At 36.7% G+C, this 24,698-nt stretch overlaps 1 pseudogene; it reads right to left on the bottom strand.

The window, feature by feature from the left end:
- Window positions 1–24,698, bottom strand: part of LOC129050023 (U3 small nucleolar ribonucleoprotein protein MPP10-like) — a 75,479-nt pseudogene that overhangs the window by 21,229 nt on the left and 29,552 nt on the right.

Here is a 24,698-nt window from a genome sequence, read left to right as displayed (position 1 = left end):
CTCCTGAAAAACTTAACAAATAGCCTACTGTTTACCAGAAGCCTTACCAGTAACATAAGCATTTGATGAACATATCTTTTAAATGTTATATGTATTATGTACTGTATTCTAACAGTAAATTAAGCTAAAAATATAAACTTATTATTATAAGAAAGATAAAATATATTTACTATTTATGAAGTTGGTCACCATAATTTATTAATTCTTATTTTCTCATTGAGTAGGCTGAGGTGGAGGAAGGGGAGTGGTTGGTCTTGCTATCTCATGGGTAGCACAGGCAGATTTGTGGAGGCTATAGAAGGGAAGTCAGGAGAAGCAGGCATAGTTGGCCCAACTTTGTGAAAATACATGATAATTTCTGACTTTTTTGCTTTTTAATTTCTCTAAAAATGTTCCTATACGGTAAAAATCTGTCTTCCATCATGTTTCAGTGCCATATCAAAGAAGGTTCCTTATAGTAAGAGAAGTCAAAAGCAGTCTTGAATAATTGGAAACCTTTTGACCGATTGTCAAAAGTCAACTTGTTTTCTGGCATTGCTTATTTTACATCTTCCCCATCATCATTGTCTGGCACGAGTTTAGAAACACTCATCTCTATCAAGTAAACTTCTGTTAATTCCTCTTGTGTGGTGTCTGTTAACTTTTGAATTTCTCCAAGACTCATATCTTGAAACCATTCATACTTCACCTTTTTTTGCTATATCCACAATCTCTTTTATTATGTCCTAGATTGGCTCTGCCAGAAATCCTGTGAAGTCAAGCACCATTTTCTGGATACGGTTTTCTCCAGCAGCAATTTATTGTTTCAACCTTGATGGTTTTCATTGCTTTTCTGTAACAATGATGGCAAATTTAACAGTGTAATTCTTCCAGATGTTCTATCAGGGTTCTCTTCCATAGAGTTGAAAATTATTTCCATAGAGCGCCATGCATAATGAGCCTTAAAAGTCCTTATGACCTTTCACCTGCATTAAAAACCTGTTCAGGCAGATACCTTTTCTTTTCAATTATTTTTTATGGCATCTGGGTACTCATCTGCTGCCTTTTGGTTGATAGGAGCTGCTTCTCCTGTTATGTAGACATTTTTAGGCCAAACTTTTTTTTCTAAAATTATCAAACCATCCTTTGCTGGCAATAAATTTTCCAGCTTTGATACTTCATCTTCCTTTTGATTTAAGTTCCATATAATGGTTAGTTTTTTCTTGAATTATATTAGAGTCTATTGGTATGTTTTCTTTATAACAATCCTATGCTAACATAAGAGCTGCATTTTTCTATACTAGCATAAGGGTATGAGATAAAAAATGTATTTCATGAAAAGTGCAAGGTTTCTGTACCTGCTAGCATAGCTGCAGTTTTTTTTCTTACATTGACAATGGTGCTTACACTAGTTTCATTTATTTGAAATGATGGGCAACTGTAGCTGCAGACCTCAATCTTTGGTATGTACCAAGCAATTCGACTTTTTCTTGTAATGCCATGGCTTTTCCATGCTTCTGTGGAGCACTTCTGGCATCAATGGCGGCACTGCATATAGGTCCCCTGTGTTATTCAAAGTCTATGATATTGCACTAAACACAGTGAAAAATAACAGAAGAACTGTGAGAGAACACTTTTTACTTGAATACACAATTTACTGAAGAGATGAACTGTTCACTCGAAGTTGACTAGAGCCACGCCATGTTTTTAGTGGATGCCTGCAACACAAACTCACCAAAATAGCAACAGGAGGTGGCTACAAAATCATTACAGTAGTACAAAATGTACTATAATTTTAGGCAATTATGTTTTAATACTGGATTTTTATGTTTGTTTTCGTTTCTCTTCATTGTGAATGGTGCCAATGTATGGTCTGTAAGTTTTGTATAAATTTTGACATTTTATAATAAATTTGTGTGTATTTCATGATAGTAAATAATAAAATTGACTAGCATCTACATATATTTTATGCATTCATGAGCTACCTTTTCATAAGTTGTATTGATAAATTATATTTTGTGCAGTTTGTCTGCAATTTTTTTCAAAATGTTGCAAATTTTCAAAACATTGTCCAGTATATTTATTGAAAAAATATGTATGTATAAGTGAAACTGTGCAGCTCAAACCCGTGTTGTTCAAGGGTCAACTGTATTTATATACATTATGTATTTCCAATATATGTGTTTACATACATAAAACAATCAGGAATGTAAATATGATATCAGCATGCTTAATGTTTACTGACATTGAAAATCCTATTTCTAATCTTTCCAGCTACTTGTAAGAGAAATAAATTTAAGACTAAGTTAAATATTCTAAACCTCATATGGCAAAGCAAGATTTTCATTCCACTTCATCTCTTTTTCTGTTTCTGCTTGACTTTGAGGGGCGTAAAGACAAAGACTCCGTGAGCATGATTCATCAAGTTTTGCTATCAATGTGCTCAACATTTTAAATATTATATATATTTTTATGTATAACAAGGACATTATATTGTATACATGATAAACATTTATTTATTTTTAAAAGCTCTACCTTAAAGAACCTCAAAGTTGAAATAGCACAGAGTGGGACTTAGTAGAAAACTGCTGTCAGTGCTCCAAGATGAAACCAAAATGGTGAAGTCCTCCAAAATGAAGCAGAATAATAACTGCTGTCAGTCTTCCAACTTTCATGAAGTCAAAACGGTGATGACGATTACAAGGACCTCAGAGTATTGAAGTTAGGAGTCTGGGTCAGGGCAGAGAAGATAAAAGACTAAAGCAAAGAAGACAGAAGAAGATAATGGAAGAAGGGGCTCTGGCCTGGCATCACCATCAAAGCTGGACAAACAGCATTTCATGGGAAAAGACGAGTATTTTTTTTCACCCTTTTCTGGAGTCTGGGAACATTGTGACCTTTTAGTAGTAAGAATGTATTTTTTCCTATAATGGGTTTATCTCTACACTCACTCAGACTATGCTGGCTTAACTACAGACTCAGGGATTTTTGCATCATTGGAAACAAAGTTCAAATTAAAGTTAGTGTAATAGCTATGTGCATAATGGATGTAATAATGATCCAAGAGTCTTATAAGAATATTCTCAGCATATTCAGGCTGAAAATGCAAGCAAAGCTGTGACCCTTACTTTTTTATGTTGAGTAAACAACATTGCCTCCAGTGCCTGGGAAGATTACAACTATAGATCAAAGCACAAAGAACACTGTTATGAATGTGAGGCACTTGTGAATTTCTACTATTAATACAAATTCAAAGAAAAATAAATAAAGACAGTATCTAAAATCAGCTTCCCAGTGCCAGTCTTAGAATTTTCAATACAAATATGCATCCTGTTATAGAATGATGGGTACCTGAAAAGTCCTGTAAATTTTTACATTCAAAGGAATTGTACCACGTATTATATTTAAGAGAGAGATTATTGAAATTTGAAAGTGAATTACTGTGCAAAATGAAGAATTTTATTTTAAAGTAAATATTCACTTGAGCTTAGTTAACATTTTTTTTTTGTCTAAAGATTGCGTTCTTTTTATTGCTGTAATGTTTTAAAGAAACTAAAAGATGCAGAATATTTTTAAAGTTAATTTTTATATACAGAACATGTTTCAAAAAGGGAAAGAGATTCCAAGTTTTAGGAAAGATGTAATAGAAATACTTCTCAGTGTTCTTCATGCTATGTACAGCTAAAATTTTAAAACAACATAAAAACGTGGAGAGAAGAAGGCAGACATGCTAAAGGCCTTGTGCCAGAAGAATTACATGAAGGTGAGTTCCACTGGGGTTTCTTTTCACTTCATTTTAACTGGACTGGATACTGGAGAAACTTACAACCTAGAAACAGCAAAGAGTCACACCAAGAAAAAAGAAAAGCTTGTCCTCTCTAGACAAAGGGCCAGGAAAGGAAGATCCTAGCAAGCAGTAAAATTTTTCAATAATGATACTTCTCTACTCCTACCCTAGCCATGAGAAAAACCTAAACCTGTGTCTCCATCTATACACACATCAGCAAAGCCTGAGTGGAAAGAGAATACTTCCAACTTTGCATGACTATAAGAGGTGCCTGTCCCACTCCTTCCTCAAGTAGTGTGAGAAGGGGGTTATTGGAAAACCAGAAATTTCACCAACGCCAAAGATAACACCTTCTACCCCACCCCCCAACCTTGTAGTGCCTTCAGAGGCACTAGGTACCTGGACTTCTACCACCACCAGGAGGTAATGAGAAACTTCTGCTGCCCTCTGTGGTGGTGGTGTAGGAAGATTAGTGGAAAGGTGGGACTTTCATCCTCTTCAGTGGATGAAGAGGACATGGGGCCTCTGTGTTCTTTTTCTGCAACTTCTTATGCATGTACAATTACTTAAAAATGCAAAGCTTCAATACTAAAAGAAACACAAGGAGGAAGAAAACACATTTAATGGTTGCTCAAATTTGATTTCCAATCATCTATTTCGCTCACAAACGCATGGAGCAGTAGAATATAATAGAGACCACAGAAGCAAACCCAAACTTATATGGTCCAGTAACTTTTGACAAGGGCAATAAGAGGTTACAATAGGTAAAACATAGTCTCTTCAATACATGGTTCTGGGAAAACTGGATTTCCACATGGAAACAGTAAAATTGGACCCATTTATTATACAAAACACAAAAAAAGTTAAAATGGACAAAAGATCTAAATGTAACACCAGAAACCATAAAACGTTTAGATGAGAACACAGAGAAAAAGTTCCTTGTCAGCAGCCTTGGCAATGATTTTTTTTTGTTTGTGTTTTCGGATATCATATCAAAAGCTCAGGCTACATAAGCGTATTAGTCCGTTCTCACGCTGCTATGAAGGAATGCCCCAGACTGGGTAATTTACAACGGGAAGAGTTTTAATTGACTCAAAGTTCTGCAGGGCTGGGGAGACCTCAGCAAATTTACGATCATGGTGGAAGGGGAAGCAAACACATCCTCCTTCACATTGCAGCAGGAGAAAGAAGTGCTGAGCAGAGGGGGAGAAGCCCCTCATAAAACTATCAGATCTCATGAGAACTCACTCACTATCAGAAAAACAGCATGGGGGTAACCACCCCCATGATTCAATTACCTCCCACTGGGTCCCTCCCATGACATGTGGGGATTATGGGAACTACAATTCAAGATGGGATTTGGGTGGGGACGCAGCCAAACCATACCAATAAGCAATGCTATAAAAATAAAACATCAAATTCAAAAAGTTTCTTCAAAGCAAAGGAAACAACAAAATAAAATGGAAGCTAGGGATTTGGAAAATATTTGTCAACCACATATCTGAAAAAGGGTTAATACCTAAAATTTGTAAAGAATTCATGCAACTCAGAAAGACAAATACCCAATTAACAAATGGGCAAGGAGCCTAAAGAGACATTTCTCCAGAGAAGATATAAAAATGGCCAACAACTATATAATAAGCTGCTCGATATCATTAATCATCAGGGAGATGCATTCAAAACAACTATATGTTATCACCTCATCCTCTTTAGGATCAAAATATCAAGAGATAACAAACATTGGCAAAGGTATGAGGAAAAGGGATGCTTTGTATACTGTTGTATACTGAATGCAAATTATTATAGACATAATGGAAAACAGAATGGAAATTTTTAATTTAGTCTTAAAATAGGACTATCATTCATACCACCCCACTACTGGGTATATATCCAAAGAAAATGGTATCAGTATGCCAAAAGATGTTTACACTCCCATGTTAATTGCAACATTATTCACACTAGCTATGATATAGAATCAACATAATTGTTCATTAATAAATGAATACATAAAATGTGGTATATTTAATCAATGGAATATGATTCAACCTTTTTTTAAAAAAGAAAACCTCGTCATTTTTGACACATAGTGAACCTGAAAGACATTACGTTAAGTTAAATAAACCAGGCACAGAAAGACAAAGACCACATGATCTCATTTATATTTGGAATCTAAAAAAGTTGAACTCATAGAATTAGATAATAGAATGATGGTGCCCAGGGGCTGCAGATGGGGGTGCGGATGAGTGTTGGTGTGATGTTAATCAAAGGATACAAAATTTCAGTTAGCTAGAAGGAGTAAGTTCAAGAGATGTTTTGTACAACATAGGTCTATAGTTAATAACAATGCCTTGAATTCTTGAAAATAGCTAAGAAAAGAGATGTTAAGTGTTCTTGCCACCAAAAGTATATGAGGTAATGTATATGTTACTTGGCTATATGTAGCAATTTTATAATGTAAACATACTACAAAACGTATTGTACATGATATATATAATTTTGTCAATTAAAAAATAGATGTTTATAAGTAAATAAGAAAAAGACTAAATCACATAAAATATATTAAACATGGCAATGTTTGGAATTATCATAGCTGCCTCACTATATATATTAATCTCCTCCTTTTTAAGAGGCCACATTAAATTTATTTCAAAAGAACATTGGCGATTTAAACCAAGCACATTTATAAAACTAGGACAATTAGTAGCAGGGAGATAACAATACATTTCTGGAAGATAGAAGGCAGATGGAAAGGTGGTAACTGATAATTCAGAGAAAAGTACCACAGCCTAAGTTTCTTATGGTAACTCAACATGTGAGGTAAAAGCCTTTCTCTGCTTTAGACACCCGAAATTCCCAGGTCTCAAAAATTCTGAGATAAATATTTGGGAAAAGGCAAATTTTAGGAATTTAAAACCATCCTTGAAAATGTAAAAACAATTTAGAATGGTGCTAAAGGCATACAATGCAATAGGAAGGTTTCAAGCAAGTAAGGATAGGACAAACATGAAATGGTAAACCTTGGGGGCAAAATTTCCTTCAAAATACCATTTTATTTCTTTTTCCACAGATAGGTTTTGAGAAAAAAGCAGATAAAAACTTGCACTCAGAGTTGAGACTGGAGAAATATATAATATAAATAAATTTATAATATAAATAAATATATAATATAACGTGAATTTAAATTACTTGATAAAAATCAGGATTTTTCTTTTCAGTTTTTACTTCATATTTGTATTTATTTTGTATTTGTTGATGCTGTGTTGTTAGGAACATATACATTTAAGATTGTTATGTTTTCTTAATGAATTTACACCATTTATAGTTTGGAATATTTCTCCTTATCTCTAGAAATAGTATTTTATCTGAAGTCTACTTCAGACTTTGTTTTTCCATGGTATATCATTTTCCAACCTTCTAATTAATATATCCATAACAGCCTTTCTGTACTTGGTACAAACGCAGCCCCCTTCTACAACATGACCTTCCTTATAATTATTTCTTATGCCCTGTGAATTATTACAAGCTTTCTCCATCCTAGCTGGTGGAAACAAAATGTTTCCTAGCCCTCTGGAAGCTCCAGTTGGTTTGTTGTGTGCTTCAAGGTGTGTCTTTCCATTATTCTAGAGAGATTCCTCACACATGTGTACATCACTCTTTGGTCTGATTCAGGGAAATGCCTCAGCACATCCCTTGAGCTGTCACTCTCTCTGTATCAGCTTCTTCCTCTTAGTAACCCAACCAGCAGTCTAGCCATCTTTGCCTTCCTGAACTTAATGCCCTCATCTCCACATATAAGCAGAAGAACACTGCTCCTCCTGGGTTCTCCCTACTTGTTCTGAGGCCTGACAATGATTTTGAACTTACTCTGTTTTCCTTCTCTCAGGTATCACAGTCCTGTGCTACCTAATGTTCCTTGTCTTAAAATAAATCATTTTACATTTTTTGGGGGGAAGGTTCTAGTATTTAGCACGAGGGCAAATCTCATAAAAGTCAATCCTTCATGAAAGAAGGAGCTACCCAGTTATTTCTTAAACCATGAACAAATAGCCACAGATCAATAGTTATATGAAGAAAACCAGCATCTAGGAAGAAGAGAGGGAGGTCAATATATTTAGAAAGTTAAGGATAAAACAGAAGTAAATCAGTGCACAATGGATAATATTTAAGAAATTACTAATTTATTTTCTCAGTGTTATTGGAGAAGATACTGTATGTAAAAACATAGAAATGCCATAAAAAATAGAAACTATCATCTCTGAGAAATTAAAACTATGATTTTAAATACAAACTAATGTGAAATGAGAGTAGTACTAAAGGAAATTCTCTAAAAATATAAAAATATGAAAAGGTATGTAAAACAGAGAAAAAATAAGAAACAGAAAGGTCTATAGTGAAACAGCTACATGTTGTGCTGCAACAAGAAAGATCGTAACTAGAAAACATAAGACAAAGATGCAACAGAATGTTGTGGTAGAGTCATGAACAAAATACAAAGTAAGTTAAAACATTATTAAAAATTGAAGTGAAAATAAAAACAACCCCAATTATAAATGACACTATGAATAACTCAAACATGATGATTTGGCATTTCAAAAGCAAATGTGAACCTAAAATGCTAATTGGCTTCCTATTTATGTATTTACAAGATCAAGATCACTAAAAATATTTTGCATCAGTTTACAGAAAAAAATGCTTACAATAAATGAATACACATTCATATGTTTATAATAGATATGGTACAGCTCAGAATAGGATGAAAATGAAGGCAAATGTTAGAACAATGTACAGTCCTCCCTTGGTATCCATAGGGAATTGGTTTCAGGACTCCTTTGGATGCTAAGGTCCATGGATGCTCAAGTTCCTTATATAAAATGACATAGTATTGGCTGGGTGCGGTGGCTCACGCCTGTAATCCCAGCACTTTGGGAGGCCGAGGCGGGTGGATCACGAGGTCAGGAGATCGAGATCATCCTCGCTAACACGGTGAAACCCCATCTCTACTAAAAATACAAAAAATTAGCCGGGCGTGGTAGCGGGTGCCTGTAGTCCCAGCTACTCTGGAGGCTAAGGCAGGAGAATGGCGTGAACCCGGGAGGCGGAGCTTACAGTGAACCGAGATCGCGCCACTGCACTCCAGTCTGGGTGACAGGGTGAGACTCCGTCTCAAAAACAAAAAAAATAAATAAATAAAATGACATAGTATTTTCATATAACCTACGTACATTCTCACATATGCGTTACATCATCTTTAGATTACTTATGATACCTACTTCAATATAAATGCATGTAAATAGCATACTGTATTTTTATCTGTATTTTTTACTGTATTGTTATTTTTTGTGTTTTTTAAAAAAATATTTTTGCTCTGTGGTTGGTTGAATTCACGGATGCAGAAGGTCATAGATACAAAGGGTCAAATATATACACGAATTTTTATTTTGTGTCGCGAGTGATTGAGAAATTCAGAGTCATACGGGAAACACTGAAATTAGATTGAAAATAGTTGTATTTTCTTTCTTTTTTTGCAGAGTTACATTTCATGTATTAAATTTTTATATGTTGGTCAACATAGCTTTGTTGGATTAATTTTGATTTTTAAAAAATATTGAAATATTCTCTGTCTTGATTAGTGATTGTAACAGCTTCATTGAGGTATAATAGATACATCAAAAAGCTGCACATATTTAATGTGTACAATGTGATGAGTTTGGACACTTGCATACACCCATGAAATCACCACCACAGGGATATAAACATCCATCACCTCCAAAAGCTTCCTCAGGCTCCTTTGTTTTCTTGATTGCTGTTGTTGTTTTGGTTTTGGGGTGTGTGTGTGTGTTGGTGTGTGCGTGTGTGTGTGTGTTTTAAGAACACAATATGAGTTCTACCTTCTCAAAAATTCTTTAAGTGCACAATAGAGCGTTGTTAACTTTGGATACTATGTTTTATGGAAGATGGCTAGTACTTATTCATCTTGCGTAACTGAAACTTCATAGCCATTGAACAATAGCTCTGCATTTCTTTCTCTCAGCTCCTGGAAACCACCAATATACCCTCTGCTTCTATGAGTTTGATTATATTAGGTCTCATAAGTGAAATTATAAGCTTTTTGAGATTAGAAATATTAAGATTGATAAAAATATTATTTTCCAAATTCTTCCAGCTTACTCTCTCACATGCAAGCATTTTTCCTTATATGCAGTTGTTATGTTCTATAAATTCACAGATAACACTGAATTAACAAATGTGGAAGGCTTACTCCTGGAAGAAATACAGGCTTAGATTTCTGTGAGTCTCTGGTCACATTTTACCAAGCAATCAACACATATCCTAGTTTTATGTCTATTTCTATTTAAAGATATGTTATTTAATCTATGTTAAAATACAGATTTATTTATATGAACTCAGCCAACAGCACTATATAAATTATGTCTGAACAAAGCTTGGCTAATTCATAGATTTTCTTCCTAAGACATATCAGCTGTTTTCCCTCAGAAAAACCAAGCAGCACTTCAGCATTATCTTTGGGAGATATTTAAATAGTGAAATCACCAAGAGAAAGGACAAAGTTGTGAAAAATATGGCACCAATTAGATCATGAAAGGGCCATTTCTTTACAATATAGAGTTGAAACAAACAGCTTTGGCTCATTTAATTTTAGCTGGGAACCTGTGCACAATGTGAATGAAAGTTTTTGCCACTCACCACTTGTCCACAAATGACCACAAAAGTGCTGCTAGTGTTAATTTTGAGGTTATAAATAAATTTTATGAAGTAGACAAATTTCCACGGGATCCAAGATTAATGAGGATCAAATGATATTAAAAATTAAGCAAATAAAACTTTTATTTTAAAAGTTTTAAACTTACAGAGGTTTTACACTTACAGAGTTATGAATGTAAAAATGAACAAAAATGGTTTGTATAGAGGACTGAATTCTCAAATTGGGAATAAATTGCAATAAATTGCAAAAAATTAAGAAGAAAACATTTGATGAAGATTGTTTTCTTTTTTTTTTTGAGACAGGGTCTTGCTCTGTTGCCCAGGCTGAGTGCCATGGTGCGACCCTAGCTCACTGCAGCCTCTGCCTCATGGGTTCAAGAAATTCTCATGCCTCAGCTTCCCAAGCAGCTGAGACAGGCTAATTTTTGTATTTTTAGTAGAGACGGGGTTTTGCCATTTTGTCCAGGCTAGTATCGAATTCCTGGCCTCAAGTGATCCACCCACCTCGGCTTCCAAAAGTGGTGGGATTACAGGTCTGAGCCACCATGCCCAACCCTGATTTATAATTTTGATTAGGGTAAATAAGATACTTTAAATTCTGTTTGAAGGAATTACTCATAAACTACAGATAGCATCCTCTTAAATATGAGGTTTTCCCTAACAGAAGAGTGCGTGCTTACACTTTCTTTTCACGATGAGGACATTTATCTCTCCATACAAAACTAAAAATATTTCATTTAGAAGATATCCAAAGGTGTAACTTATTTCATTAAGTGTATGATACCACATAACTGAATGAGGAATGAGGACCGTGATGGGCAAGATGAACCAATAGCTATTGGTCCAGTATATGGAAATTGAAGTTAATGGGAAAACATTGGTACAGAAAACTACCGACAATTTGGTACCTGTGTTATTTTACGTTCAAAAAGTACGTAAGAATTCTACGAAACAGTTTCTGCTCCACTAGAACTCAATTATATGTTAAATGAACTAAATGCCATTTCATTTACACAGAGGAATCTTTAATAATGATTAATGGAAATGTAATCAAATATGAGTTGAGACTCCAATGTGTTTCACAATAGAATATGAATGAGTTATATCGGTACTAACTAGACCCATTATCTATCTCATGATGCTGATGAGGTCAAGTTTGAGGGTCTGATCCTTATACAGCACATCAAACAAAAAGACTATTATGTAGCATAACAGATGGCACCTTACAATCAGCTCTTCACCTTATAAATGTACCCATTTGCCACAATAGAACAAAATGATTATGAATAAGGAAAATCACTCAAATTGGCTAAAAATATGGTAGACAGTAGTTTTGTTTAGGAATGCAAAAAACAACAATTGGAAGACTTATTAATATGTAAGTTCTTAAGACTGATACATTAAATAAATTAATTTACTTTCATAAAAGGAAGAAGGAGATCTTTTGTTTCTCATTCTTCAGTACCACAACCACCTATTAACCAAAGTTTGGGTAACTGCATGACATTAGCAAATTAGGGAATAATTAGTAACGTACAATGTGTGTATTTCAATCCAGATAAAAATAAAATTTAATAATTTAAATATGCATTTTTGGTTTTTTTTTGTTTTTGTACACAAACATGACACACAAATTGAATAGCAAATATATGCTACTTATTTGTAAAAGGTACATTATTGTAAGCTTTTGCATGTTTTATTCATATTCTGTTAGTTTTTATATTTACTTTATATTAGTACAAATGACTGTGTACCATGTTATTTTCTGAAACTCATGGAAATCTGAAATGTTTATAAATGTGTTCTTGCATTTTTTCCCTTAAATTAGTTGTGTTGTGCTGTCAGAGTCACTAATATATTTCCCTTACATTTTAATTCTAATACTGACTCTCCATTTATCTGTGTAATTATACTGAATTCCTAACATCCCAGCATTATTAAGGGAGCAAAAAAGCATAATTTATTTTCTTTATTACCTAGTGTTTTATGAATACCTTTTGCTTTGGTAAAAATATTTGACTCACTGCATAAATATTTTCCCTTTATGCTTGTAATTTATGTAGAGTAGAATATAAAATTGTTTATGATTAATATATGATTATAAAAACTAAATCAAACTACCACCTATTTTTTATTCATGAGCACATTGTGTATGCTGTGCCAGTGATTATGACAGTACTCAAGGTGATGCTTACACAACATCACAATGCCACGTTGACATTTCTGCCACTATAAGACCAAAAAAAATCATTGTTAAATTTAGTTTAAAATCACTACTAAATTTAATTTGGCATTATACAAATTTTAGCATAGCGACATCTTTCATGTAGTTTTTAACTCAATTTCTCACCTTGTGGACCAATGCAGGTACTGAGTTATTAAGGTCTCGTGTAAAGACACCTACTGAGAAAACTACCTGTTCTTCAATTGAACTATCTCAAAGAGATGACAGAAGAGACCGGGTTATTGGAACTCAAGCCTCTTTATCGAAGAATGTGAGCAATGCATAGTGGATTTCAAGCCAAAGAGAAATTGTATTATTACTGTAATACCCACATGAACTATACTTTCATGAGCAGTTCCAGTTTGTAAAACCCTCTCCCTGTGCTAAGTATTCTTTTCAGCTTTATATCTTCCAACTGAGCCTACTACTAGACTTTGAAACACAGGTGTTTTAAAAGGTGTCATGTCAAGGAGTTCTAATCCAGCTGTGTTATAACATGTTACTTTTAAACATTTTAGCTTTGAATGTGTGTTGAGAGGATCTGAAAGATTATGTTAATATATTTTAAGGTGTTACATTCATCGTAAATTTTCTTAAAGAAGATATAATTAGAAAAAGTATGCTCTTGGGAATTACAGTTCATGAGGTATCAGAATTGGTTTTAAAATTTACACAATAGGTTTCCTATTTGAAAACCTACCAAGATAAATTTATTAGTTTGGCTTGTACAAAATAACAAAATACATAAGGCATATTAGCTCTTTCCAGCTATGAATGAATTGATTTAAATTCTATAAATCCTTATTTCTTTATTAGTAACTCATACCTTTAGGAGATTTTAGAAAAAGTATTCTGTCATGTCCATACCATATCTTTCTCTGTCCTTACATTTCACGACTTCAAGTACAGAGATTAAATTATTTTCCTTATTACCTCTTCCATCAGCTGATGCTGTAATCACTGACATAAGAAAGGGCTGTATATGGTTAACTGTCCTGCCCCAGATCCCACACCAAATAAAGACTGTGTGCATGGCATCCCATTTTAACTCAGTCTTACACATTTCCTTTAGCACCACATTAAAATCTTTTCACACATTGGAGCATTCTCTGTAGTTTGTTCCTAGTACTTATATATATCAGTGCTCACTTTATATATCTAAACTTACCTCACAAAAAGATTTTCTCTCATTTCTTCTCTTTATTCCCCTTTCTCTTCCATCTTATTTCACTTTTATACCCCTATTCATTCCATTTATTAGCCGAAGACAGACAAAAACAAGCAAACAAATAGAAAAAAAAAGTTTAAACAAGGGGTCAAAGTGAAGGTAAATGTGAGCATTTGGAGAAAAGAAAAATAAATGGAATCCTGTTTTGAGTTTTAATTAGACAGTTTTCAGTTAATTAAACTTTTAATGGCTTTAAATGCCAATTCGGTGTATTTACCCAATTCAGTAGTCACTTCCATTTATTTTCTCACAAAATGTAAGTGGGTTTTCCAAATTCACAGGGGTGAGAAGTATGGAGAAACGGTCAGCATCAGAGAAAGCCCTGACAAGTAAAGGCCACCATGCTGCAGGCTTTCTATCTGATGTCACACCAAACAAAGCAGATGTGATTATGGAGCAGTCGTGTGCCCAGTGGACCTAGCATTCTCTCTCTCTGAAGTTACTGGTAGAGTTCTGTTCATGTTGCTTATTTTTAATTCTCATGCCATGGAGGACCTGTTTCAGGAACTCAAGTTTTTATTTGATCTTTGCTGATTTCTATTCATCTGGATCCATTGGTACAGTATCTAAAAGAATGCTCACATAATTTGAATTTGAAGATAGACACTTCTAAAATCACCAGCACACATCCAGTTTTTCCAGCGTGTCCACATACTTTTTGGCTCATCAAATATTTTTGTTAGGTAATGATGGAAGGCATATCCAGTGAGGAAAATGTTGGAAGCGTGTGCTCATACCTCCGTATTTTTTTAAAAAGCCTTTCTTATTTTTTAATGGCTTTTATATTTAGAAAGGCTAGTTTAGGTTTTTCTGTTTATGCTTTACCCAGTTATCCCTTCAAAACCACACAGAATAAATACAGCGGTTTTGCATATGGCATTCCGATTAATACTCAGATCATCATACATTCATGTTCCAAACACTTTACTTGTTTATGCCACATCTTGTGCCTTTAGATATTTCTATGACATGATTTTCTTCACACTTGATCTTCCTGCTCACAGTTTTTTAGATCTTCATGAGGAAACATTTCTTTTCCATACAAAACCCTGAGCTGAATACTGTACACTGGATGTATCTTCTTCATCAAAGATATAAAGATACTTCATTTAAAAATTTAACCTGAAATAAACACTAATATTGATGACTTTCAGGATTATATTGGGCTGTTCATTTTCCTCATCATCTTTCTTTTAAACAACCACTTCATCTTTTCCCTCGCTTTTATTCCTTTCTCTTCTTCAACTACTCTATTCCTAGGTAGGGCCAAATACAGCAGCATTATGTTAAGGACGGGGAAGACAGTGTTACAGAAGAGGTGACAGAGGAGTGGGAGGGAGATGACAAGAGTGCCGTGGGGACAGATTATTAGTGGTGTGTTTCGAGTAGTGTGAGAAAGTAATGAGTAGGATGGTGACCCAGGACATCATTTCAGAGTGAAAGCAGGGTGAGGCTTGTTTCTACAAGAGATGGACACACCAACATGAGGTGGATTAGGAAAGTGTCTCTGTGCAAAGAAGGGGGAAACAAAACGGAGGGCATGTTGTCAGAGTCCAGGCTGGGTAGAAAAGTGCTGTAGGTGAGAAACGATATGGCATTCAAGCATGGAAATCAGAGTCCAAGAGGGGCCTAGAAATGTGTGTGCAGCCTGGTGTGGGGTGTTAGAAGTTGAGCAGGATGAGAACATTCTGTTAGGGGACACTCGGGCTGGAAGTTCAAGTCAAACCAGCTCAAGAAGGGCTTTCTTGTAAACAATTGACTGCACATTATGGGGAAATCTGGACAAGGGAGGGAGGATCTTGATGCAGGGGAAGAAGCATCAGTGCATCAAGAAAGGGACAGAGGTGATGAAAAGTCTGCGTATTAAATATGTGTTTGTTATTTCTCTTATTTCTAATTCTGATCCAACCACACAAGTTTTTACCCTTCAAATTTGTAAATTCTTTCTTCAATCAAGAGAAAATCTGGCTCTCTATTCTTAATATCTTTACATATTTGAACATTCTGTGTGTGTATGTGAGTGTGTTTGTGTGTGTCTGTGACAGAGAGAAAAAAGAAAGAGAGAGAGAGAGAGTTTAGTATTTTGGGGCTAATACTGAGATTATTGGTAAACTAAATAATTTTTAATTACTCTGTATTGAAGTTTTATGACTACTTTTCTTTCTAACATTTTATGAAAAACTCTTCAAAGTGATACAATACTTACTAAATAATATGTATTTTTAATCTAAGTTTCTTAGAAACTAAATAATTTTATAACATAATGATTAAAGTTGCATCTACAAATGGCATGGTTACACTCCTTACTCAGTAATATAGTATATAAATTTATAAACCAAATTAAATTCTTAATTTCAAATATAATAGCTAGAATAATAATAAAAGAAGATAGAGAAAACTTTTAGTAATGTGCTTTTGTGCATTTTAGTTTTTATTCAGTTTATGAAATATATATAATTTGCATATTTATTCAAATGCATTACATATAGTCTCATTTTTAAGACAGGCTACATTTTGAAAAGGACCTTATACAACAATTTAATATGAAATAATTACTTTTTGCAGTTAATATTTTCAACTGCACACCCATATATCTTGGTGTCATAGGCAGAGTAATGGCCCCTCAAAGATTTCCATATTCTAATGCTTGAAACCTACTAATATGTTACATTAAATGGCGAAGAGGAAATAAGGATACGTAGATGAAATTAAAGTTGCTAATCAGCTGACCTTAGCATGATTATATTCAGTCCAATGTAATCACAAGAGCACATAAAGGTGGAAGAGAGGACCAGAGATATGGCAGTATGAGAAGGACTTGGCTCAAAGCGACAGATTTTTGAAATGGAGGAAGGGGCCAAGAGCCAAGGAAACTATGTGGACTCTAGAAGCTGGAAGAGGCAGGGACCAAATTCTCCTTTCCAAGAATCTTCAGAATGAAATGCACTCTACTGACACCTTAAATCTATGTTGGGCTTCTGATCCACAGAACTCTAAGGTAATAAATTTGTGTTGAGGACCAGAGATATGGCAGTATGAGAAGGACTTGGCTCAAAGCGACAGATTTTTGAAATGGAGGAAGGGGCCAAGAGCCAAGGAAACTATGTGGACTCTAGAAGCTGGAAGAGGCAGGGACCAAATTCTCCTTTCCAAGAATCTTCAGAATGAAATGCACCCTACTGACACCTTAAATCTATGTTGGGCTTCTGATCCACAGAACTCTAAGGTAATAAATTTGTGTTGTGCTAAGACACCATATTTGTGGCCATTCTTTATGGCTGCATTAAAAAATGAACACACTCGATTTTAAGAATTTTGTAACAATATCATATATATTACACTTAAGTTTTATATGATATTATTTGTATAGTTTATGTTGGCATAATATAATTTTAATGTAGAAGATGTATGCTATATGGATAAAATATTATCAACTACATTATGATGGTAATAACAAGTGATTTATTTTTTTACCCAAAATAGATTTTTCTCCAAGATTTTAGCAGCTTATGATTAAGAGGTAGATGAACGTTTACATGTTTCCCTAAACTTTCTAGAATATGCTAAAATAACTATTTTTCTCATTCGAGAAAACATTTTCTTATAAATGAATACACTGCTAATCTCTGCAATGTGTAATATGTAATGCTGGTATGGTAAATTAAGAAATATAACCAGTGAATCAGAAATCATTAGTTTTGAGGATTGTAGACATTAACAAAACAACAACAGAATTCATAAAATACTATATATCATCTTGAATGCTTTTCTTCATGCAAATAACTGTTAGGACTTTTAAATCAACATTTTATTAATGTAATCTCAATCATTGTGCTTTAGGCGTGGTGTTTGAAAAGTACATATTTATATGAAACTACTTTGGGACTGACTGATTTATTCTTTCCAAAGCCATTTGGTTAGAGGCCTCCGTTCCTTTCTATCTCCCCTCCTTCCTTTTTTCAATTTTATTTTTCTGTTATTTTTGTATACACAAGTACTTAAATTAAGTGCTAATGATTGATAAACAAAAGTGCATATAGTTATTGAAGAGCTTTATGATCCAATATAAAAACATGTTATATAAGATATTCAGAATTGTTGAAAATACTGGAAATGATAAATTATTATACCAATATTAATAAACATAAAAAATAGCACAAGCTTATGGCATCAAATCCATACTGTAAACAAATATAAGACAACCAGTAAAAAGTCACCCCTTCTTCCACTTTTAATATCCATTCTCCAAGAAAAAAGTGGTTTAAACTACATAAAATATTAGGTGTTATCACAGAATCCCATTTCTAAGTACATAGCCACTGGAACCTTTATTTCTTGAATTATCCACATGAAACAACTCCCACTGACTTCCCATAGTCACTGTGAGAGATAAAGAACACAACATGTTTTCCCTCTCACACTGCTTTGAGTATAATAAGGAATAGCATTATTTTGGTCTTAAAGACCCTGGTATCCTAGATTTGCGGTTTGTTGTAATGGCAGTTAAGTTTACTGTGTCCTTAGCATAAGGTAGCTGCATGTCTAAACTAAGAATAATTAATTCTTTTGATCCAGGAGCATGGTATGCCTTTCTACTTGTTTGTGTCCTCTTCAATTTAATATCATTAAAATGGACATACTGCAAAAAGCAATCTGCAGATTCAATGCAATCCCTATCAAAACACCAATTTTTTTTTTTACAGAAATAGAAAAAAAAATTCTAAAATTTGCGTGTAACCAAGAAAGAGCCTGGCTAACCAAAGGAATACTGAGCAAAAACAGCAAAGCTGGAGGAATTGCACTATCTGACTTCAAAATATATTACAAAGCCACAGGGAATAAGAAAACATGGTATTGGCATAAAAACAGACACATACACCAATGGAACACAATAGAGAATCTAGAAATAAATCCATATATTTACAGCCAACTGATCTTTGGCAAAGCGGTAAAGAATAAACACTGGGGAAAGGATACCTTCTTCAAGAAATGGTGCTGGGAAAACTGGATAACCAGAAGAAGAATGAAACTGGACCTCTATCTCTCATCATATAGAAAAACCAGTTCAAGATGAATATAGGCCCAAAACTACTAAAAATATTAGAAGAAAACATAAGGAAAATTGTTCAGGACATTAGTCTAGGCAAAAGCTTTATGACTAAGACCTCAAAATCACAGGCTACAAAAATAGGCAAATAGTACTATATTAAAAACAAATCCTTCTGCAAAGCAAATGAAATAATCAACAGAGTGACAAGGCACCCTTTTGAATGGGAGAAAATATTTGTAAACTACTCATTTGGCAGGAGATTAACATCCATAAAATACAAGGAACTCAAACAAATCAGTGGTCAAAAACAAACCAATAATCCCATTAATAAATGGGCAAAGGGCGGCCGGGTGCAGTGGCTCACGCCTGTAATCCCAGCACTTTGGGAGGCCGAGGCAGGCGGATCTGCTGAGGTCAGGAGTTCAAGACCAGCCTGGACAATATGGCGAAAACCTGTCTCTACTAAAAAAAAATGCAAAAATTAGCCAGGTGTGGTGGCCCGCTCCTGTAATCCCAGCTACTCAGGAGGCTGAGGCAGGAGAATCACTTGAATCCAGGAGGCAGAGGTTGCAGTGAGCGAAGATCATGCCACTGCACTCCAGCCTGGGTGACAGAGCGAGACCCCAACTTGAAAAAAAAAGAAATAGGGAAAGAGAACATTGAGAGCACAACCACTAAAAATGTTAACATCCTGCAGCATCGGGGCCTGCCCTGGACTCCAAGCGTGGGGCCAACTGAGAAGACAACAGCAACATCCCCAGTGGAAGGGAAGGTTCCAGACTACAAAGCACCTTCATGTGTGATTATCCTAAAAATCTAGGAAATAGGCAGGGTGGATATGCTGGTACTTATTATACAGATGAGATAACTGAGGCACAGGGATATTATGGGATGGGTAGGATAGGTGCCCTGAGCATGTGGGGTAAGGGGGCAATCAGAATTCATGGCCCCCCATGAATTCATTACAGGCTGCCTAAGTAGCCTGGATTAGAGCCTCCTACTCTGTGTCTCAGTTTCCAAACCTGTTCAGTGAGGGATTGAGCAAGATGTTCTCACTAAGGGCTCCTATAGAAGCCTGGGTGCCATTCTCAATTCCTTCCTTCCCCACTTCCCACTCAATTTCTTCCAGTTCTTCCATCTTACCATCTCTGGAATCCACAGTGCCCACCATCTCCTGAACCATTGTTTCTGACCTGGAGGACTGCAGAGCCTCCTAATGGTATCCCTGCCCACAACAGTCCCTCCAGGGCCCTCACCACTTGGCACGTGGCACATACTCAGGTCACTTCCTTCTCGGATCCCTTCAGTGGCTTCTACCTGCTCAGGGTCAAGTCCAAATCCCTTCCCTTGGCCCCGCTCACATCTCTCCAGCCTTATCTCTGGACACTCTCCTTGCTTGCTCCACTCCAGCCAGCAGCGGGTCATCTTAAGGTCAGGACTCTGGTGAAAGGATTCAGAAGCCCAAATGCCAAATGTGAATGCAGAACTAAGAGCCTACTTCCGCTTCAACACACCAGTGGTGAGGCTGAAGTCCTGACCTCCTTCTGCCCAACTCCCACATCTGTCTCCCACTTGCTTCTGAATTTGGAAGGGGGGAAGAAGCCAGGCTATCACTTCAACACCTCCAGAATGAGAGCTGCTGAGCCTCCCTTGGGCCCACTCTACTCAGACGTTGACTCACCCACTGGCCAGAGCGGGCTCCTCCACCTGCCATGGATCCACCCACACCCCGGGTCAAAGGGGCCTAATGATGTTTCCTCAAGAATGCAATCCACTCCTAGGTGTATACCCGAAAGAATGGAAAACAGGGACTCAAGCAGATAAAAGTACACCGATGTTCATAGCAGCATTATTTAACAATAACCAAAGGACAACCCAAGTGTCCACCAACAGAAGGATGTATAAACAAAATGTAGCATATATGTACAAAGGAATATTACTCAGCCATCACAAGGAATGATGTTCTCTAGGAAACTTGAAAACATGATGATAAGTGAAAGAACCAAGTACAAATGGACAAATATTGTACGATTCCACTTACATGGGGCACCTGAAAGAACAGAGGTTCCCAGGGGCTGGAAGTGGGGTACGGGAAGTTATTGCTTAGTGGGGATATTTTCCGTGTGGGATGATGAAAAAGCCCTGGAAATAGGTAAAGATCATGTTTGCACAATACTGTGAATGTGCTCGATGCTGCTAAAATTGCATGCTTTATTTTATTTATTTATTTTTTATAGAGACAGGGTCTCACTCTGTCGCCCCAGCTGCAGTGCAATTGCATAATCATAGCTCACTAAAGCCTTGAACTCCTTGACTCAAGCAATCCTCCTATCTCAGCCTCCCAGCTAGCTAGGCCTACAGATGCACACTACCACGCTCAGCTGATTTTTATTTTTTTGTAGAGATAGGTTCTTGCTATGTTGCCCAGGCTGGTCTGAAACTCCTGGACTCAAGCAATCCTCCTCCCTTGGCTTCCCAAAGTGCTGGGATTAGAGGTGGTGTAATCCATGCTCAGCCTAATATCGCATACTTCAAAATGGTTACAATGGTAAATTCTCTATGATGCATATTTTACCACAATTTAAAAATTAAATAAATAAAATATACCCATATAAAATTGACATGTGTAGCAGACATGTTTAATAAAAATAAGCAAATACTCCGGACAAAAAAGTGGGAAGAGGGGAGGTAGTTAAGCTGACAGCTAACCATTCCTCCCGAGGGCCTCCGCTGACAGGTCGGCCAGATGCAACGAGGCATGCTTAAAAAACAAGTCACCCAGAAGTCAACTCCTGACCCAATGACATCAACGGGGAATCGCATCCATATCCTCTCCCTCTCGGGAACCGTGTGCCACGTGAACACCAGCCTCCAGTCGAAACCACCGATCTGGGGCTCCCCGGAGTTCCCCAGGTATTCAAAGGTGTTCCAGTCGATCACGTCAATCACTGGGCACACCACTGCCGACTCCTCTTCATGGATCCTGAAAGCACCCAAGACATCCATCCATCTCTTCTATGCAGACGGGCAGCAGGAAGACAATTGGGAAATTCAAGGGTGAATTCTTGTCTTCCTTCCAATAAAAGGGAGGAACACCTGAGAAAGGCCTGCTTCTCTTATTCCAGGTGTCTGTAGCCATGTCAGAGCCCTGGCAGGTGACCATCATGGGGGAGATCTGGGGGCCAGGGAGGGCTTTCAAACAAAAAGTCCCATGACTTTAATATGCTCTGATTCTATCCATGGACATTCTGACCAAACGCTCTGTGATTTCAATCTCTCAGAAGTGCGAGAGGTTTAATCACAATGAAACATCTTAACATCAAGAAATATTTATCTCCTAAGAACAAAGGTGCACCCAGACCAAAGGGTCAGCTTTGGAATTAGAATATAAATTCTAATCCTGCTATTTATTTGCTGTGTGACATTAGCCAAGTCACCTAACTTCAGAGCCTATTGCCTCAGTGGTAACACTGGAATTATAATATCCATTAGGAGGGTTAAATGTCAGGATTTCCTGGGAAAATGTTTTTAAGATGGCTGGCAGACAACCTGAAACTATTGCCATTTTTTTCTTTTAACTTTTGTTATTGTGAAATATTACACATAGTAAAAAATGCTATAATTTCCTTTTGCAGGTATCAGCCTGTGTGTTGGTTTCAACTGTTCTCTCCACAACATTATTACAAATCTGGCCATCCCTCAGCATTCTTCCAGGCTTTGTTTCTTTGCATTTGACACCACACTAGGAAAGATGGACTGAGACTAGACCATGTGTGAACACCAGATTTCCTTGAGTACATTTTGGGGGATGTTGTCTGGAATTTGAGACCTAAAAATCCTAAGAGTCCCACAACACAGGACAATGCAACAGAGATCAGCCAGACTTGTGCTTTCAGTGTCCTTAGAATGACACCAGAAAGTCAGAGGGGATATTAGAAATACCACTCAGGGAAATTGCACTGTTCTGGACAGGTTGCGTGAGACAGAGTCTCAGATCTGTGAGTTCCCCAAATTGAGGAAGTTGCATACTAGGTATCCACCAACATCTGCTTATTTAAAGAAATTGATGGCATTATTTAAAAGGTTGAAATGGCCAACATCAGACCTGCTGGGCAAGTTCCACCTAGCCCCTGTCAAAGGCCAGCTCCCCCAGGAACTGATGGCCTGTGATCAAGCTCGCTGGAACCACAGACAGCCTAATTTTTAGAAGAAGGGGAAAACTGGGGGAATGCTGTACCAGCATTGGAGTACAGGACTCCCAGTCCTGGCTGGAGAATGTGCAGGACCCATAGGGATGCTATTGGCATCTGGGCCAGAACCATTCTCCACTGCACAGGGCTGATCTGCAGGATACTGGGCCTCCCTGATACACAAAATGCCAGGAGCCCTACCTGGTTGACATGACAACCAAGAATACCTTCCCACATTTCCAAAAGCCCCTGGATGGAAAGGGTTACCACTCCTGTCTGGGGCCACCTTAGGGAGAGTCCACAGTCTGATGTGTCCCAATGCTGGTGCACACCAAAGTTCCCTGGGGAGCAGAAGTCGAGGCCCCAGCCCCAAAAGTCAGATCCAAATGAGACCAGGCATTGGTGTGTTTAAAAAGCTCCCCAGGTTGAACCCTCATACACCATTGGTGGGAATGTAAATTAGTACAACCTCTATGGAGAACAGTTTGGAGGTTCCTCAAAAAACTAAAAATAGAGCTACCATATGATCCTGCAATTCTACTCCTAAGTACATATCCAATTACCGAAAATATATCTGCTCTCTCATGTTCGTTGCAGCACCATTCACAATAACCAAGATTGGGAAGCAACCTAAGTGTCCATTAACAGATGACTGGATAAATGATGTGTGGTACATATACTCACAATAGAGTACTATTCATCCGGTAAAAAGAATGAGATGCTGTCATTTGCAACAACATGGATGGAACTGGAGGTCATTGTTAGGTGAAATAAGCAAGGCACAGAAAGACAAACTTTGCATGTTTTCACTTATTTGTGGGAGCTAAAACTTAAACCAATTGAACTCATGGAGACAGAGAGCAGAAGGATGGTTACCAGAGGCTGGGAAGGGTAGTTGGTTGGATGGTTAATGGGTACAAAAAAAATAGAAAGAATGAATAAGACGTACTAGTTGCTAGCACTACAGAGTGACTATAGTAAAAAAAAAAAAAATTAACTGTACATTTAAAAATAACTGGCTGGGCATGGTGGTTCATGCCTGTAATCCCAGCACTTTGGAAGGCTGAGACGGGCAAATCACTTGAGGTCAGGAGTTTGAGACCAGCCTGGCCAACATGGTGAAACCCCATCTCTACTAAAAATGCATCACTCCCTTGGTCCGGAGTGAGAAGACTGTGAGCCTCAGGATGGTTCTAACACAGGATTACCCACTCACCTGGCTGCAGTCCCTGTAATTCAGACCCATCTTTAGGGCTTTTCCTCAGATCCACAAGTCAGCTTCCTGTTTTCTCTTATACTCCTCCTGTCTCAGATCTTCTTAGTCTCTCTCTAAGCTCTACAGAAGCGTCTTCTTTGTTGTTTCCTTATATACTTTATATCTACCTATGAATTACCATCCCCTGAATGTTACGGCTTCTATGAAAGATAATGCAATAATGTTTGTAATCTAGTTATTTCTTAGGGACCACCACCACTCACTCTTGTCTGTGTTTAGCACAAAGAGCAAGGGGCAGAGT

Source organism: Pongo abelii, chromosome 16 (genome assembly GCF_028885655.2).
Source record: "Pongo abelii isolate AG06213 chromosome 16, NHGRI_mPonAbe1-v2.0_pri, whole genome shotgun sequence".
NCBI classification, from domain to species: domain Eukaryota; kingdom Metazoa; phylum Chordata; class Mammalia; order Primates; family Hominidae; genus Pongo; species Pongo abelii.
The sequence above is the reverse complement of the archived record's forward strand: the minus strand, read 5'-3'. Positions and strand labels throughout refer to the sequence as shown.